This window comes from Aegilops tauschii, chromosome 1 (genome assembly GCF_002575655.3).
Source record: "Aegilops tauschii subsp. strangulata cultivar AL8/78 chromosome 1, Aet v6.0, whole genome shotgun sequence".
Classification (NCBI taxonomy): Eukaryota; Viridiplantae; Streptophyta; class Magnoliopsida; order Poales; family Poaceae; genus Aegilops; species Aegilops tauschii.
Genome location: NC_053035.3, coordinates 499,755,043 through 499,762,409, shown reverse-complemented (window position 1 = coordinate 499,762,409; position 7,367 = coordinate 499,755,043). Strand labels below are relative to the sequence as shown.

The window sequence follows — 7,367 nt, the reverse complement described above, 5'->3', positions numbered from 1 at the left end:
TTAAGAAATTAAGATTGGTTTTCGGAAAAAATATATTAAGATTGGACCCGGAACACCCGCAAGAAAAGGAAGAAGATTGGACCCGGATGCTAGCTAAGAATATTTAGATAACAAATTGTCCATTCACTATATTTGGCGTGTAAATCAATTAACAATGATGCACAAGATAAGCCGTGTATAGTATACTAATTTTCGCAAATAATGCATTTAATCACGGGATTACTAGCCCTATTCCATTTTACCATACTTAATGCATTAGATATTTTATACTCCGTGATCTCCACCGATCGGTCTCTATAAAAACGCAACGAAGGGTGAGCATGTGGCCAATGCATCAAGATTTTTGGGTCCTCATGGCAGTCTTTACGAAGAACAGCGTTGTTGCCGTGTGCTTGGGGGCTCTCATGCTCATGACCACCCTTCTCTCCTCGGAAGGTTCAGAGCTTGGTACGTGCGTTCTCTTAAATAGCATCTACCAGTTTTCACAAGACGTATATATCTTGCGATGTTGAGCATGATGAATGTATTTTTATGTGTGTGTGTTTGTGTGTGTGTGTGTGCAGTTGGATGTTTGGAGCCCCACCAGAACTGCTTCCCAGATGACTGCCAGAGGACATGCGCGGACAATATTATTGGAAAAAATGTGACAGGTTCCTGCGAACCGGAGCATGGCCCGCTAAAACCGTATCCCGCGCTAGTGTGTTGTTGCTATAGAGACGGTCTCCGATCATGATAAACATGGCGCTTAATTAGTCCACTTCGGGAGTGAGACCATCAGTTCGATCCACCTGTTGTATTGAATATCTTTGAGGAAAATGAGATTAGCAAAGTCGTGAGCCACGACAAAAAGTATATGTTATAATTATTGAGAGAAATAATAATATTGTTGTCTGCGGTGCATTATATTCTTTTTTGGGAATGGCCAAAAGCTAAATAGTAAATATCACGGACCCATACAAAAACATTCTTACATACATTGAAAATTAAATCTAAGTCCGTGGGAGTTCCGAAGTCTTGTTTCATCAACATCCATAGGCGGCGTGCCATGAGCAAAGCTCATTGCGACCTCTCGGCCTTGGTATCAGCCGCACAAACTTGTTGAAATCTAGGTGTTTGTATAAGCAGTGGCTGGGAAGTCGCCGACGTAGATTAGAAGACGCAGACGGGAGTGATCTAAGTAGCAAATCACCACCTTGCAGAACAAAACGTCATAGAAGACCTGCAAAATGCCGACCAAACAGACATATGGGGGAACACGAATCTCACAAGCTCCCAGACGAGGTTTAGGTTGGCCAACCTTCCTCGCTCAGAACTGAATCCGAAAGATCAAGATGCATGCTTACGTTGTTTGCTGCACAAGATAGCACGACAAAGACAAACCCGTAGAAAAATAAACCAGACTGGAAAATAAAATCTTGTGACACACCATCTTCCTCATGTCTCTGAACGACACGAAGGAGCACAGTCGGAAACATGACGAGACGGGAAGACCTTATTCCATGTTGTTGGCAACGTCTCGCCTCCATTGGCCAATATCACCCAACCGAAGACCTGGGGCCCTCAACCCCACCTTTGTCGGAGCAACAGGCGGAGGGAAATGTAAACTTTACTCGTGCAGGGGAGTAGGTATCAGCCGTTGCCTATCACCAAGGTCACGGGAGTAGAAGGAAAGAATTGTAATGCACTAGATATTAGATGAAGGGTCTGTCCTTGTATTGATATTAATTCACATATGTTTTCACATTGTCTTTCATTTTTTTAATTTTTGTAGAATGCAATTCTAATTTTACATGGAAATATGCAATTTTCATTAGTTCCATTGTTGCGATTCGACCCTCGATGTTCTTCCCTGCACGTTTGGATACCTTACAGGCGGTGCACTTGTACGGCTCAGATGAACCGTCGATCAAGAGATCTGATCGAGTGACGAAGGAAGAGGATGAGGACAAGGCTGATCGACATATCACTCCAACTCTACTTTCGCTTCGAGGACTGCGTATCTACTCGTGAACTTGTGATTTATCTACTAACCATGCTCCTAGGAGAGTGATCTGTGTGTGGAGGAGGCAGCGATGGATGAAAGCCGGTTGGATCGCCTGTCGATGAGATGGAGTTGGAGGTGGCACATGCGTACATACTCCTATATGGAAGTTAGATGAAAGAATTAAAGGGGTGTCTGGTTTCGAAGAGGAAGACAAGTGAATTAAGGACTAGAATTAAAACTGGTCGGTATACGAAACACGCTTCTTTTTTTTCCTTTGTTGTGAGGGGGAACGAGATTGTTTTTTTTTTGGGTGAAATACTTGTATTACTCATTCACCAAAAACACTTACAATCATGTCTCCACATGAGGCTGTAGTGCATGGTGTAGCGCACGGGGTGGTGTGACCCATAAGGAGCCGGTATGTATTTCGCTAGGATGGATGGTGAAGTTTACTGGGTGATGTATTCCACAAGGTTTCTAGCGAGACTGGGTAATCCAAAACATATTTGAATTGATCTGTAAATTCGCCAAGTCAAAATTCGAGGAGATTGTTGCGAACAACCAAGCCAACAATTTTACTTGTCATTGTGTGAGTGGATGAGTCAACAAGGGGTGAATCATCAACGATTCTAGATTGGAGAAGAATGAAAGACAGAGCGTCAAGATTAGGGGAGAGATTGTTGAGAATAATATTGTCTAAGTACGTGACTAGCGTCTTGTTTGGTGACTAGTACGTGTGGCGCCAGTAGTAGTACTAGGTAGGTCATCAAAGTTCGGTAGTAATTAGGCTTGATTAGTAGTAGTACTACAACACGTGCGTGTCCTAGTAGTGCAAGTTGTAATCAGGTTCTAGACTACTAGTTCGCATAAGCATAGTTGGCCAAGTAACATCTACTACCGGACTTTGTAAATCCGGCCCCTCAAATGCCCGTGGATCGGGCACGGACCGAGCACCTATCAAATAATCGCTTTCACATTCGGACACCTCAATTATCATATCTTAAATTCACACAAACTCATGCAACTACGTCAATGCACACACATCGTCCGGCTACTCCATCGCTACTAACCAAACATGCCATCGGAGTAACTAAATTTGGCATGTTTGGCTATGGTCGAGATCATCCATGGCTGCCCTTGCCCTTCCTGGTGCTCTTGCCGTCCTTCTCGCGGAAGTACCAGTCGAAGACGCAGTAGGGATCTAACTTAATTTGCTCGTTGCTGGAGCTGTCCTCGTTGTCGTCCTTATCTTCCTTCGGTGGCAGTCTTGCCATGGCACGGACCGCCCGATTTTGCACTCGGGCGAGGGCGCGCATGTACCTTACCTCCACTGTCGCTTCTTCACAATGCGGGCGTGGGTGGTTTCCTCCTCTGTGGCCGCCCCCGCCGCCGCGTAAGCCGCCTCCGCAGCAGCCACCGCCATATCCGCCGCGATACGGTCCTCAGCTACCCTTATCCTCTCCTTCCCATGGTGGACGCCCGTTGCCGGTGGGGCTCATAGTCTGCCCGACTGGTGATGGAGAAGGAGAGGTTATCCAGTTGCTAGGGTTTGGTCCGATGAGCGGATGGGGAGGAATATATGTGGGGTCGGGTGGGCCAGCATGGGCCGGGTCCGACTTGACAGGCGTGCCCGGGCGCGCCCGGGCGCCCCCATATCCGCCCCATATTTGGGCCGGATGTGAAGGAAATATGCCCTCGAGGCAATAATAAAGTTGTTATTTTGAATTTCCTCATATCATGATAAATGTTTATTATTCATGCTAGAATTGTATTAACTGGAAACTTGATACATGTGTGGACACATAGACAAAACTCTGTGTCCCTAGTAAGCCTCTACTAGAGTAGCTCGTTAATCAAGGATGGTTAAGTTTCCTAGCCGTAGACATGTGTTGTAATTTGATGAACGGGATCACATCATTAGGAGAATGATGTGATGGATAAGACCCATTCGTTAGCTTAGCATTATGATCGTTCAGTTTTATTGCTATTGATTTCTTCATTTCAAATACATATTCCTCCGACTATGAGATTATGCAACTCCCGGATACCAGAGGTATGCCTTGTGTGCTATCAAATGTCACAACGTAACTGGGTGATTATAAAGATGCTCTACAGGTATCTCCAAAGGTGTTTGTTGGGTTGACATAGATCGAGGTTAGGATTTGTCACTCAGAGTATCGGAGAGGTATCTCTGGGCCCTCTCGGTAATGCACATCATATGAAGCCTTGCAAGCAAAGTGACTAATGAGTTAGTTGCAGGATGATGCATTACGGAACGAGTAAAGAGACTTGCCGGTAACGAGATTGAACTAGGTATCACTAGTAGAAAACATGGCTTTGGTCCAGGCCTGGCCAGCCTATAAGTCCCGGTTCGGTCACGAACCGGAACCCATGCGGCATAGGTCCCGGTTCGTGAGGCCAGGGGGCCGGCCGGGCCTCGTGGGGCATTGGTCCCGGTTTGTCTGGACCCTTTGGTCCCGGTTCCAAACACGAACCGGGACCAATGGGCCTCGCTCCTGGCCCACAACCATTGGTCCCGGTTCGTGGCTGGAACCGGACCAAAGGGGGTCCTTTGGTCCCGGTTCCAGCCACGAACCGGGACCGATGAGGTGCCTATATATACCCTCTCGCCCCCGAGCAGAGCACTCCACTCTGTTTTTTCTGGCCAGCGAGGGGAGAGCTTTGTGGTGCTCTAGCTCACCTCCTATGCACATGAGGTGTTCGATCAAATGCCCGAGCCACAGTTAAGCTTTCTCCTCTCAAAACTCCTTGCCCAAGCTTGATTTTCCTCGAGATTTTTCTAGGTTTGGCGGTCCGTCCTGTCCTGTTCCCGTCCTCACCGTCGTCGATCGCCCGTGCCGATCTCGTCGCCGGCACCACCGTGGTGAGCGTCTTGTTCTTATCTTCTTTCTAAAAGTAAAAAGTTCTTACTTGTATGATTTAGATAGATACTTGTGTAATTTTCTTACTTTTATTATTTTTTATTATATAGTGCGATGGTTTTAGTATCCGCCTCCGTCGGCCCTCATCCTGGCTATGATTCGGATGTGGTATATATTATCTTTTATAACTATTTGTTTCATTTAGTGTTTATGACAATTATGCCGACCAACTTGACATAGATTTTTTTATATAGGAGGTAGTTGAACCGGAAATTCCAACCGACCCTATTGTCGAGAGGTTAAATTTAGTTGAAGAAGATAACAATTACTTGAAGAAAAAACTGAAAAAAATTGAGCAGGAGAAGATGATATTGGAGTTGCATGTTGCGGATGTCGTCGATGATCACAAGATCAAGATGGATGCAATGCGCTTGTAGATTAGAAAGATTAGAAAATATGACATTCATACCGAGGCTTGGTATCATTATGCTGTTGGATCAACCGTTACCTTGGTTGCAATTTATGATCGCATTTGTTGTTGCATTGAAATGTTTTACATAGTTTCAATGTATGGTTTCATTAGATGTTCTGGAGAGCTATATGTTGTTCAATGAGAACTATGTATGTACTTTGGTTTTAATGTGATGATGAATTTGTATTAATTTGGTCACTTATCTATTCATGATGTTCTGTAATGGTTTTGACACACTTAATTATATATAATGCACGCAGATGAACCGGCAATGGATGTATGGTGACAGACGCACCTCTGACTACATTAAGGGCGTACATAATTTTCTCGAAGTGGCTGAGGCAAACAAGCAGAATGGTTTTATGTGTTGTCCATGCCCTATATGTGGGAATACGAAGTCTTACTCTGACCTGAAAATCCTTCACAGCCACCTGCTTTATAAGGGTTTCATGCTACACTATAATGTTCGGACCAAGCACAGAGAAATAGGGGTTATGATGGAAGACAGCGATGAAGAAGAGGATGATGACTACTATGTGCCCCCTGAATATGGTGATGCTGCAACGGGGGAAGCTGAAGATCAAAAGGAACCAGACGATGTGCCCGATGATGATCTCCGCTTGGTCATTGTTGATGCAAAGAGACAGTGCGAAAGTGAAAAGGAGAAGCTGAAGTTCGATCGCATGTTAGAGGATCACAAAAAAGGGTTGTACCCCAATTGCGAAGATGGCAACACAAAGCTTGGTACCGTACTAGATGCTGCAGTGGAAGGCAGAGAATGGTGTGCCTGACAAAGGATTTGAGAAGCTACTGAAAATATTGAAGAAGAAGCTTCCAAAGGATAACGAATTGCTCGACAGTACGTACGCAACAAAGAAGGTCGTATGCCCTCTAGGATTGGAGGTGCAGAAGATACATGCATGCCGTAATGACTGCATCCTCTACCGCGGTGCGTACAAGGATTTGAACGCATGCCCGGTATGCGGTGCATTGCGGTATAAGATCAGACGAGATGACTCTGGTGATGTTGACGGCGAGCGCCCTAGGAAGAGGGTTCCTGCCAAGGTGATGTGGTATGCTCCTATAATACCACGGTTGAAACGCCTGTTCAGAAACAAAGAGCATGCCAAGTTGATGCGATGTCACAGAGAGGACCGTAAGAAAGACGGAAAGTTGAGAGCACCCGCCGACGGGTCGCAGTGGAGAAAAATCGAGATAAAGTACTGGGAGGAGTTTGTAGGTGACACAAGGAACGTATGGTTTGGTTTAAGCGCGGATGGCATTAATCCTTTTGGGGAGCAGAGCAGCAATCACAACACCTGGCCCGTGACTCTATGTATGTATAACCTTCCTTCCATGATGTGCATGAAGCGGAAGTTCATTATGATGCCAGTTCTCATCCAAGGCCCTAACCAACCCGGCAACGACATTGATGTGTACCTAAGGCCATTAGTTGAAGAAATTCTACAACTGTGGAATGGAAACGGTGTACGTGTGTGGGATGAGCACAAACAGGAGGAATTTGACCTGCATGTGTTGCTGTTTGTAACCATCAATGATTGGCCTGCTCTCAATAACCTTTCAGGACAGACAAACAAGGGATACCACGCATGCACGCACTGTTTAGATGACAGCGAAAGTATATACCTGGACAAATGCAGGAAGAATATGTACCTGTGGCATCGTCGATTTCTTCCGACCAACCATCAATGTCGAAAGAAAGGCAAGCTTTCAAAGGTGAGGCAGATCACTGGAAGAAGCCTGCCATGCGTACCGGTGATCACGTACTTGCTATGGTCAATGATTTAAAAGTAATCTTTGGAAAGGGTCCCGGTGGACTATCTGTTCTGAATGACGCTGAGGGACGCACACCCATGTGGAAGAAGAAATCTATATTTTGGGACCTACCCTACTGGAAAGACCTAGAGGTCCGCTCTTCAATCGACGTGATGCACGTGATGAAGAACCTTTGCGTGAACCTGCTAGGCTTCTTGGGCATGTATGGGAAGACAAAAGATACACCGAAGGC

At 45.6% G+C, this 7,367-nt stretch overlaps 1 long non-coding RNA gene across 1 annotated transcript; it reads left to right on the top strand.

Annotated features, from left to right (window-relative positions):
* The first annotated feature begins 354 nt into the window (after window positions 1-354).
* LOC120969789 (uncharacterized) lies at window positions 355-900 on the top strand. The gene is made up of 2 exons (XR_005764166.2): window positions 355-447; window positions 564-900. It is a non-coding gene; the product is annotated as an uncharacterized lncRNA (long non-coding RNA).
* The last annotated feature ends 6,467 nt before the right edge of the window (window positions 901-7,367 follow it).